Source organism: Diabrotica virgifera, chromosome 1, assembly GCF_917563875.1.
Source record: "Diabrotica virgifera virgifera chromosome 1, PGI_DIABVI_V3a".
NCBI lineage: Eukaryota > Metazoa > Arthropoda > Insecta > Coleoptera > Chrysomelidae > Diabrotica > Diabrotica virgifera.
In genome coordinates, this window is record NC_065443.1 from 271,322,892 (window position 1) to 271,335,776 (window position 12,885).

At 35.2% G+C, this 12,885-nt stretch overlaps 1 long non-coding RNA gene across 1 annotated transcript; it reads right to left on the reverse strand.

Moving 5' to 3' along the window:
- Positions 1–9,069: 9,069 nt before the first annotated feature.
- LOC126884473 (uncharacterized) lies at positions 9,070–9,923 on the reverse strand. Its single transcript, XR_007698056.1, has 2 exons — positions 9,635–9,923; positions 9,070–9,546 (listed from the first exon to the last, which is right to left on the reverse strand). It is a non-coding gene; the product is annotated as an uncharacterized LOC126884473 (long non-coding RNA).
- Positions 9,924–12,885: the final 2,962 nt, after the last annotated feature.

Sequence of the window (12,885 nt, forward strand, 5' to 3'; positions counted from 1 at the left end):
AGCCATTGTCATTTCTTCTTTTTTTCGTTTGTCACGTTTACTTCTTCTTCTTTGCGGTCTGTCAACGTTCAATATTAACGGCCAATTCTTCTTCTTTTTTACGGTTTGTCAATTCTTCTTCATCTTCTTTTCGATGTGTCACTTCTTCTTTTCGTTTGTCACTTCTTCTTCTCCTTTTCGTTTGTCATATTGCTGTAAATTCTTTTTCTTTTTGTTTGTCATGTCAACTTCTTTGCCGCAGCCGCCAAGTATTGGTCTGTCAAATCAATGTTTTAAAATTGTCGTGCAGCACTGTACGTGTCATTTACATGACAGTCGACTGTCATGTATATGCTAACATCGATGTATCATTTGTCTCGCTAAATTAAGCTATTTAGATGATTTAACGTTAAGACCTTTACGACATCCCTTTTCTTTACGACAATACTGTTGGATATCGTTTTTGTACATTAACATATTTTTTTTCGTTATTACCCTGTATTACCGTTTATATTTTACGCACATAAACTGTATATAATTTTATTTTCTCGCCATGACACATTTTAACTTTAAATATTTGATGGTCCTCTTATTCGGAGTATAAAAAGGACGGTCGACTTTTATCCCACGCGGATGCACGCCTATGTACCTTTACGAAGGGAATCGTACATAAACCTATAAGCTGATCGTGATCCATATCTGCAAAGTATGTTGTCAGCTTGGGTTAGTATATACAGTGCATTCCGTATGTTTTATAAACATGATCAGGGGAAATTGTTGCCTGATGGCTATCGAAGAAACGTCTATGACCAACATATCTTTCTTATCAAAGATGTTCAATATCAACCTGTAAAAACATAATATTACACACTTGCCGTAGATAAAATATAGTACGCAAATCACAATACTTCAGTAATATTCACTAAAATGATAGGCATATACAGAATAATATCGGCGTATAGTAATGTACGTTCATTGGAGAGTATTACCTGAATTGTCGTAGATAAAATAAAGTATGCAGCTCACAATACCCTCTCGATTTAGTAAGTTTCATACATATGATAGGCATATACAGAATAATAGCTGTGCGCGTTCAATGGAGACCTATGTATAGTAGTGATCGTTCATATAAGGTCCATGTTGAGCAGTGATCGTTCAGCTGATATCTTTATCGAGTAAGATAGGTTTTTATTGTTTGGCTATACTGTAAGACTGGTTCATGCTTATTAATTAAATCACAAAAAGAATATTGTATATTGCCTTTTAATATTATAGTGGATGTTTGTTGGTTTGGTCATACTGTAAGAATTCGCTGGTTAATACCCATAATTATATAGGAATATTGTAGGTCATCTGTGTGTATCTGTGTGAGAGACGAGAGCCGTGTAGGTACCTATACTTAGACACGTTCGGTGGTTTGGTCATAATGTGAGGATGATCTGTGGTATGATGTGTTTGATTTTTCATCTATTCGCAATAGGTTTTCAAGCGATATCTTGCATGTACATTGAGCTGCTTAGAAGATTAATATCCCTTTGTCCTGTTATAGAAGCTTCTTCATATACAGTAATACTTATGTGTAGGTACCTACATGCTTTTGTGTTTTGTATAAATGTACCTATTTACGAATGTTTCTTCTAAAATTTAGGAATATATTAATTTTATAATACATTTAAGTATGTAGTAATTTTCTTTACAATTTTTACCTATCTATTTGTTTTTTATTTATACCTTATATTACCCGTGTCTAGCAAGCGTTTGCGTGGGTTAGCGGAATGTGTATCTAGTTACTGTCGTGTTAGTACTTGGTTCAATTCCCTGCTAAGGAAAAATTTTTTGTTTAATATTAATGGTTATTGACTATTGACATACTTAGACTATTATAATGACTTAAAATATGATTAAAAATAATTAAAATAATTAATCGGGCTGTGGCCCCATGACGTCACCCGACAAGCTCCCCAATGACGTCACCCAACAAGTCCCGACAAGTTACCCCACTGACGTCACCCGACAAGTCCCGACAAGTTACTCCACTGACGTCACCCACGCCGGAGTCACGCGGTCTGCTGTAGTCACGCGCGATGTTGTATCGCTAGGGTTCAAAGGTCAAAGTGTCCTGAAGTGGCTTCCTTTCTACTATAATACAGTCATATGGATAGATGGCTGGGAAAATGAGTATATCGAGTAATTTGAATATTCACATGATTCTCCCACCTTTATTCCTAAAATAACCCGAACGGCCTTTTTTGGACTATGAAGACAGTTAAGCTATCCACTGCAGCACCCCAGAAGATTATTCCATATCGAATAACAGAATACAAGTTGGGTTAAATTGGAGAGAAGAGGATATGGGACTACTGATGAGGGGAAAAAATCCCCGAAGCCGGTATTGACTCTTCCTGCACTCTCCGATTTAAATAGTGTATAATGCTGCTGCATTTTCGAATTGCAAGGAAATTGAAAATGATTATACATTTTTAGAAATTTTTTGTTTAGGAAACCAGAGCTTCCACACATGTATGTATATCTTCCATTAATATGTATATAGTTGTGGTTCAACTACTGTGTGATTGTTAAAAGGAGTTGATGATTACTTCTACGCAGTTCATAGAACAAGTTGTTCGAAGGGACGTTTTGTATGGTGGACTACTATTAGACTATTTGTTTAACTCGGAATAAGGAGTATGATGTGATTATTAATTTTGTATAATGAGAGAGAGCCATAAATCTGGCACAAACTATCGACGTCAGTTATTCTATTTATGGCAGATCAATGATTGAGAATATGACAAATTTCGTGGAGGGATCTCTTATGCTAATTTTGTTGTTTGGCCAGTATTTTAATACTTGTTAAAGTCGAATTGATGTGTAGCAGAAACGGCGTGTTGTGCAAGGGTACAAGAGGGTTTGGAAATCCTTATTTTGCTTTTGTGAAGAGTTAGATGACCAAGACGAGAGTAGCTGGTCTAGACAATATTACAGGAGTTGAACTCTGCACAGGGTATATGATAGACAACATTAGTACGTTCTAAAGGGATCAATGGCATTTTGAACTTCAAAAACAACTTTCCTACAGTACTGATGTTTTTTAGGACTATTTTAACGGGTAATAGACCGGTCTAGCTAGACTCAAAAATAGGAGTGAGGTTACAATAATTACCATCAAGCTGAAAATTGGCAGGATTGTTCAAAATACCATCATAAATGAAATCTAAAAAGTCCTCATAAATCCGACCCGAGCTAAAAAATTTACGCGGGGTCAAAAGTCACCAAATATGGTCTTTAGCGATTTTCAGCGAAACGGTAAGTTTTATCATAAAATTAGTTCTAACAAAAAATGTTTCTTAGGCAATTATCTATAAAAAATATGTTAATACTTTTTTTCATAAGAGCCACAGTTTTTAAAATACAACGATTCAAAGAGTTTAAAGAGTTCTAATCGTCATAGTAATAATATGTATTAGTACACTACGTATACATCACTGAAGCTGTAATACAAGTAAACATAATATTAATATGCTATCGGTCAACTTAACTTATATTACACATAATAATATAAGATATTATAAATATGATGTTTCTACTATACAGCTTGCGGTCTACCGAGGGATGCAATGTATAAGCTGTATTATATTATAGTGCCAACAAAAAAATCTTTACAAAGTGAATGTAACGCGAAAATAATAAGAATTATTTATTTTACTTTACGGCTTATTCTTAACAAAGATAGCAAATTGATATTACAAAATATTAACTTATAATAATTCTTCTTACTTATGCGTCTTATTCAATTTGTAAATATATGTTTTGTCGGAATAAACACGTTCTATCTGTACGTCGGCTAATTTAATCACCATACCTATTCTTTTCTCAGAAGGGTTTAAACATAATAGTGAAAGCCAACTTTCTAGGCAAAATGTTGAAAATATGCTGTTGAACAAAATTACTGCTGAAAATATATAGGTAAATATATCGGTAAATAATGATTCTGACGTAATGATAATTGAAACAGCCATAGAGCAATTCAATTTAACAAATACAACTATTGTTGTAGGTGAAGATGTAGACTTGCTCGTATTACTCACTGCTCGAACTCCAATCGAGAAAACTATCTTTTTTTATTTCATATTCATCGAAAAGTTTATCTACTTTTGCAAAGTGTCAAAATCATATACTATTTTTACACGCAATAACTGGCTGTGATATATCTGCATTTTTCAGGAGGAGTAAAACGACTCTTTTTAAAATGTTTGAAAAACAAGATTTACTTGAATGTGCTGAAGTTTTTAAAAAACTAATTCAACTCCACACGAAGTTATTTCCAACGGAATTAGATTTTTTGTCTCTAACTCTCTATGTAACGAGCGCCTAAAAAAACTACGTGCTTAGATAAGTTTCGATATACATGTTTCTTTAAAAATACTCGAAATAAAAAACAAGTTCAGTTATCTTGTCTTCCTCCAACTTCAGCGGCTGCTTATCAACATCTTTTTCGGGTATATTACCAAGTTCAAGTGTGGCTTGGTTATCAGCTAGATCCAAAAGACTGGGGATGGAAATTAGTCGACAGTTCATTAGAACCCATTCAAACTTTTCTCCCACCTGCGCCGGAAAAACTCCTGAAAAATTCCTGTGGTTGCAAAAAAGTTGGACTGTTTTGTTCGGTAGCATGCACTAATTGTCAAAACCGGTCGTGCTCTAATGTTGAATCACCAACAATTGAGGATTCATTGGATTCTATCGAGGAGCCATGCAATGTGTCATTATTGAAGTAATTTACTTGCACCCAGGATGAACAAGAAGAAGAACAACAAAAAGAAGAAGACCAATATCAATTATTCAATAGTTTCAAATTAAACAGAATCATAAAAGATCCGTGGAATAGGCCCACTGGGGAAACCACGTTAAAAAAACGCGCTAAGTACACTACCTCAAAGGTGGTGTGGAAACGTGTGCGCATATTATGACGATTACGACTTTTTGAATCGTTGTATCTCAAAAACGGTGGCTCTTAAGAAAAAAAGTAATAAGAGATTTTTTATAGATAATTATCTAATCTACATTTTTTTAAAAACTAATTTTTTGATAGAACTTATCGGTTCGCTAAAAATCGATAAAAACTATATTTGGTGACCTTTGACCCCGCGTAAATTTTTTAGCTCAGGTCGGATTTATGAGTTTTTAGATTTCATTTATAATGGTATTTTAAACAATCCTGCCAATTTTCAGCTTGATGGTAATTTTTGTAACCTAGGATGTGTAAGTTGACCGGAGTAGAAGTTTTTGAAAAGTTAAGCAAGCTTGTTCATGATTTATAGGAAATACGGGAGAGCGGTATAATTTGTGGCTCGTTCTGCTGTAGACGGGAATTGTTCAACTCTAGGGTACCAAAAATGGACGCTAATTTTTCATTATTAAGTGCTTCTGAAATAAAATGCCATTATATTTTGGAAAATACATTTGATCCAGGGACAGTTATGGGACACTAGAACGGAGTTAGTCTTTGTCGAGAATTGGACATTGACTGCGCATAGGTACATGACACATGTTGCACAAGATGTTTTTACCATTTATGGTTATTGTTGTAATGATTCAACATTTATGTATTATAATGGACGGCCCATACTACTCGAATAGTTACTGAGTATCTTGACGAGGTTCAAAATACACGATTTATTTGGCCTGCTGGCAGTCTAGATATCAATCCCATAGAAAATGTTTGGCATGGAATAAAGATATGTTAAAGGGGTCATGTGCTCGGCCCCTAGAAATGCAAGAATGCTTCGCGAAGTATTGGTGAAGGAATGGAATATTCTTCCATATAATGTGATCCAAAATCTGATACAAAGCATGCCTCGTCGATGGTAAGCTGTTTTCAATGTTAGAGGAGGGCACTCTTGCTACTGAAGTTCGTTATTATATTTTGTTTCAACAAAATGTACATCAAATTAAAATTGTTTCTTTTCAATATTTAGTATATCAAAGGAAAATTGTTCATATTAATTACCCTCAATAAACTTTGAGAGACAAAAATTTTTTTTCTTTAAGCATTCATTCCATTAGCAATTTAATCCATTAGTAAACTATGTTAAGAACCAAAAATAGTTCAAACAAAACAATAATTTCTAAAATAAATTTAAATTGTGAGGTGAGTCAAATTTTGTGCTCGGCAGTGGATATTAAAAATATTGATAACAAATTCATGGTTATGTTGATACTGAGTGATACTGTTATTCAAAGCCAGCCACCTCCTAACTGACTAATAGGCTAACAGATTGGCGTAGTTTTCAGCTTCACTTAGAAGAAACAATCAATCTGAAAGTTTCACTAAAAACTAGATATGAACTTGATGAAGAAACGGAATGTTTTGTTAAACAAGTTCAACAAGCCGCTTGGAATAACTCACCTGAATTGATTCATAGAGTTAAAGGTAATAATTACCCTAAAGCATTTAGAAAGCTAATCGAAGAGAAAAGAAAACTCAGAAGGATCTGGCAATGTTCCAATTACTTCATGTTCCAGTTTGTTTAACTATAAGGTATACAGCCAATCCAGGGAATTACCCCTTTTTAGTTGATCTGGCAATGCTCTAGATGAGCTCCATCTGATGAACAAAACTAAATAAGGGACCGTTCAAGTATTACGTAAAGCAGGTTGGGGGGGGGGGGGGGTTAAAAATCTTAAAAAATTGCATTACGTAATACGTGAATGCCCCATTAAGGTGCGGTACGTATGGGGGGAGGGGGGGGGGTCAAAAATCTTCAATAACCGCGTTACGTAATACTTGAACGCTCCCTAATGCTACACGACAGCTTAAAAGAGAAATTAGAAAAAATAAAAACGAATCAATTAGTAACTATCTAAGAGAATTGATTGTCAAATGATAGTACAACGGAGTATTCCCTCTGGAGAGACACTAAGAAATTAAAACGACCGACAATGGAAAATCCTCCACTAAGAAATACAGATGGAAGGCTAATAAATTTGGTGAATATCTCGAGGAAACATTCCAACCATAAATATAAAAAACGAGTGACCTCACATTTCAAAAAATTTTAATCTTTTTCCCAGGCTATGTTCTATATGGTAAATTTAAGAGCCTTTTTTCATGAGTCTCTCGTATCTTTAGTGCACATATTAAAAATTCAAGTACACACTCTATAATATCACAATAAATTCCAACCGAACGCGCCTACAATTTGAGGTTAATTTCCAACACATAATTGAAATTCACCTCAGGTTTCCGCAAAATGTTTTTGTGCTGATTTTATCGTAAGGCTTACATAAATAGGGGTATATCTCGATGCAAGTTCCCCCCTGTCTGACGTCATTTTATCGTCGTATAATCTACAACCCTTATCGCGCCTTTGGAAAATTCCTTCAGCCCGGCAAGCGACCCTTTCTTCTGCCGCTACCTATATAATCGGGCAGGATGAAGTCAAACATTGGCTTAACGTGTTTTTGTGGAAATAAATAAATGTTGGTTTCGCGAAAATTGCAGATAGGCGTCTGCTAATAGATTTACGATTATGTATGATTTTTTTAACTAGCAAATGAATTCTTGAATACGTGGAATACCTAGTTTAAAAAAACGCGAAATCATACAATAGATAATGACACGCAAAAAAAAAATAAACGCAAGAAGCAATAATACACGGAAAGTAAAAAAATTTAATAAATATTTAAAAAAAATCATCATCATCAACCCTTACGCGTTCACTGCTGGACATAGGTCTCCCTCAGCTCTTTCCATCTGCCTATGTTTTGTACGGCTTGCATCCCGTTATTGATAACACGCTTCAGATCGTAGACACAGTATAAAGAGGGACAGTAGAACTACTCTCCGAAAAATTGGAAGTAAAATCTTTCAACGCGCATGGCGACCGCGCAAGGTTCCAGTCGCTAGACCACTACTCTTGCATTGTTAGTCGCGTAGAAATGTACGGGTTTTAACAGGGAAAACGGCATCCACCACTGATGAATTACTAATTGCGTACTGCCGGTATTACTTCTTGAGATCGAAGTCACAGCATAGAAAACGCAACAGCAGTGACACACTAATAGGCGGGAAAAGTTCGCGCACTATTACTACGCAGATCGTCGGCCATTTTGTGCGTAGTACCAGACAATGTAGAAAATCGACAGTGTTGCCGATTTGTACATAATTATCAGATTTACTCAACTTTTATGACATTCATATTTTTTAACATAATTTTATACGTATGCCTGTGGGAATTATGTAAATAATTGGGACATAACACAAAATATTGACGATGAATGGCGATTGTATTGTTAATCTTTTGCATAAATTCCAGAAATTATTCAAAAAGAATCTCTTAAGGCCGCGTCTCACCATCAAATAATTTGATCAAACAGTTTGAGCAAACTTGACGTACTTGAGGAAGTACGTCAAAGTGACGTCACAATTGCAGTTTTTTTGAAATTCTAAAAATCTGTGCTCTCACTATCAGTCTAGTTTGATCAAATTTTTTGTAGTGAGTTGTCTAACTTGTTTGTACTTTATTTAAAATTAAAATTTTTCATTATTATCCACAATGAACCCTCAGGATGTGACGTCACTAACTGTCACTTTCAGTTTGCTCAAACCAGTTTGATCCAATTATTTGATGGTGGGACGCGGTCTTTACGGGTAATAAAGTTGGTGACATCGCCAACACTGATGAACCAACACATCACATCACCACTGAGATGTACTACGCGAAAAATGGCGACCCTGTACTTTTCAACTTCAAAGGCGGCATCAGGGAGTGTCCTTACTGGTTTCGTTTATTATGCTGTGTCGAAGTGCCGACATAGAAGAGGTTTTACTGTCCCTCTTTATACTGTGTCGTAGGTCTATCTGGTTGGTGGGCGTCCTCTGCTCCGTAGAGCTTCTTCTCGTGGCCCTCCACTTAGCAATACGTTTTGTCCATCGATGGTTGTCTGATAATCTGGCGGCGCGCGGCGTGTCCTGCGAAATTTCAATTTAGGGATACCACAGCTATTTCTCAGTCGGAATTATTATTTTTAATTAGTTGGTTTGAATTAGATGAGCATGAGACATGACAGTTCAAATAAAACACTAGATAACTATAGAGAATATAATGTCAACAAAATTTTAAGTCCCTTTTTACATACAAATATTAATTTTGATTTCAATAGTTTATAAGAACAAAAGTAAGTAATTAATTAAAAAAAATAAACCAGAACCAGCTGTTTCCTTCACATAAATATAAAAATCATTGTATTTTAGTCCCCTTTTTAGACCCCTTAACCCAATCTAAATTGTACCTTGTTCTTTCTTGTTTTCTCCCATAAAATAAAATAAAATCTATTACCGTCCTTATTTCCTTCAATAAAAAAATCATTTGCCTGGATAAACACACTGCAATCTTCCTTAAATTTTGTCAAAATGTCACGTCAAATATCGAACTTCTAAATAAATCTGCCAAATTTATTATTTCCAATATACTGAATAAATGTAAAACTGGTAAATAAATGTACTTCTATTACTTCTTTAAACAGGATCGATAAATACATACAATTTTGTACTACCGGAACACCCTAGCAAAAGAAAAAGAAAATAAAAATAACTGAACTAACTTCTTAAAACTGAGAACCAATAAACTGAACAAAAATGACTTCAGCTTACCTTTAACATACAAAAGGGTCTATTACACGACTCTCAGCCTGGCCATCAATAAACATCGAATTAATCTCTAGAGGATTTTCCAAGACAAATCTTTACGTGCCCCAAATTTCCAGCACACCAACGGATACCTCAATAAGAGAATTCCCAGTACATCCCACCAAAGGATTGAAAAAGTACCATTTCAATTAAAAAACTGGGAATCCAAATCGCCGACCAGGCTTCAAGTGCTTTCTCAAAAATGTTTATTGAAAAAAATGAACGTTGTTGATTTGCTAACAAGGCGTTCAAAACAAAAAACTCTACAACAAAAATCTTCTCTCACTGACTCACACAAAAAGCATATACATCCAAACATATAAATTATACATCCTACAAGGACAAAATAATCGTTTATAAACAACCAAAACTCAACAAACGTTACTACTAAATTTTCAACCGTAATAACTCCACCTTTCCTTCCGGAAAGAAAATTAAGTTTCTTTGAATTGAATCCCAAAGAAACTTGTTAAAAATACATACTATGTTACACTATCTACATCAGAATCCGATTCAACGTGGCTATCAGAGTTCTGTGGGTGAGGTTTCAAGTCTTTCACATGCCAGTGACCAATAGACTTACCATTATCATTTATTAATTCATATGTACAATAACCAACCTTACGCTTTACTCTAAAAGGTCCAACAAATCTATCAGCAAACTTAGATGTAAAATAATTAGCTTTATCAGACAGAACATAGTTCTTTTTCCAAACTAAATCATTTTCCTTAAAATGAACATCTCTTCTTCTTAAATTATATCTCTCTCTGGTGTTATCCGAAGCTTTATCAATCCGCTTCTTAACCCAGTCTCTCAACTTATTCATATTTTTAGAACGATCATAAACACGTTGTTTATTTTCTTCATTCCCTATTTTTAGATGATATTCACTTCCATGAGTCATCATCTCACAACCAAAATTAATGAAATATGGTGTTTGACCTGTCACCTCATGTTTGGCAGTTCTAATAGCACAACCTAGTTCAGGTAAATTAACATCCCACAACCTATGATTATCTTTAACATAAGCCATCAACATGGTTTTCATGATACGATTAATTCGTTCAGTAGGGTTTGGATGAGGGGTAAAATTTGGAGTAAAAAGAAATCTGATTCCAAACTCTTGACAAAAAGATCTTAGAACATTACCTTTCAACTGAGTTCCATTACCACATTTTAAGACTCTGGGAACACCAAACAAAAGAAATACATTTTCTTTTAAAATTTTACTTATAGAAGTGGCAGTTGCCTTTCTCAGATGGAATAAAAGAGGAAATTTACTGAACTTATCAGTAACTACCAAAATCCAAGTATTACCTGCTGAACTTCTGGGCAATGGTCCAAATAAGTCCATACTGATGATCTCCCAAGGTTTTGTGGGTTCGACAGCCTGTCCCATATGTCCTGCAGGACTTTTCTGTTCAGGCTTCGTCCTTAAACAAACCTCACATTTCCTTATATATTTCGTAATGTCCATTTTCATAAAATGCCAATAGAAAAGGCGAGATACACGATGAAATGTTTTGTAGATACCTAAATGACCTGAAACACAAGAATCATGACACCTCTGAAGTATCTTATCTCGAAAATCTTTTGGAACTACAAGTTTCCAATATTCACAATCATCTCTTAAACTCGGAAAATCTTGATCAATATATTTATACAACTTATTATTTGCTAGTCTCCATCTGACAAATTTTAAAGGATTTTTATTTACATTATTACACATTTTCTTATACCATTTATCACTGGTAGAAGAAAAATCATATTCGTCACATTCGGGGTTTATTGCTTGAACATTACTTATTTCTACAGAATTTATCATATGTACACTATCAACAGGTAGTTCTAAAGCTCGCGAAAGGGTGTCAGGAACTATGTGATCCTTACCTTTGCGATGCAGTACTTCATAGTCAAACTGTTGCAGACGTAAGGCCCATCTACCAAGTCGTCCTTGAGGGTCCTTCAAATTGTCCAACCATAACAACGAGTAGCAATCAGTGATTACGTAGAACTTATAACCATCTAGATAAGCTCGTAAAGTTTCACACGCCCACAAAACACAGAGGCATTCACGCTCAACACTGCTATAGTTTCTCTCGGCTCTATTTAGAGTTCTAGACAAATAACAAATTACATGTTCAGTTTCATCATACTTTTGAGTAAGGACAGCTCCAAGACCATACGCTGACGCATCAGTTTGTACGTAAAAAGGTTTGTCAAAATTAGGACTAGACAAAATAGGTGCTGAGACAAGAGCGTCTTTAATACTCTGAAAAGCTTCCTCACAAGCTTTGTCCCAAACGAACTTCTTGTTCTTTTGTAATAATCTACACAAAGGTGAAATAAGATCTGAATAACTATTTACAAACTTACGATACCATCCTATAACTCCAAGGACTCTTCTGACTTCAGTGACATCGGTGGGTCGTGGAAGATTCACAATGGCCTCTACTTTTGCCGGATCTACAGACAGACCACTAGAGTTAACAACATAACACAAGTATTTAAGTTCTGACACACAGAAAGAACATTTTTCTTTATTAAGGGTCAAATTGGATTTTTTCAATCTGGCAAAGATTTCTGTCAAGACTTCGACATGTTTATCGTAAGTTGACGTAGCCAGACATATATCATCTAAGTACACAAAAACATACTCAGAGAGTTCAGGACCTAATAGATTATCTACTAATCTTTGAAACGTAGCTGGAGCGTTGTGCAATCCGAAAGGCATACGACAATACTGGAAAAGTCCACGCCCTGGCACAGTAAACGCCGTGTACTGCTTGCTCTCTTCAGTAAGACCCACCTGCCAATAGGCACTCTTAATGTCCATTGTTGACAAATATCTAGCTCCACCTAACTTACTTAAAATGCTATTTATATAGGGTAAAGGATAAGCATCACGCTCAGTAACACGATTTACTTTCCTAAAATCAACGCAAAAACGCCATTCCCCATTCTTTTTAGGTACCAGCAACACTGGTGAAGACCATCCGCTGTGTGACTGTTCGACAACACCAAGCTTCAGCATTTTCTCCAGCTCCTTGTTGATCATACCCTGCTTAATTGGTGATACCGGATAAAACCTCTGCTTGATTGGTTCTTGTTGACTAACTACAATTTTGTGTTGAACTACATTAGTACAAGTTAATTTGTCTGGGTCGATACTAGAAAAATAAGAATCAACGAGTTCGTTAAGCTGTTTACGTTG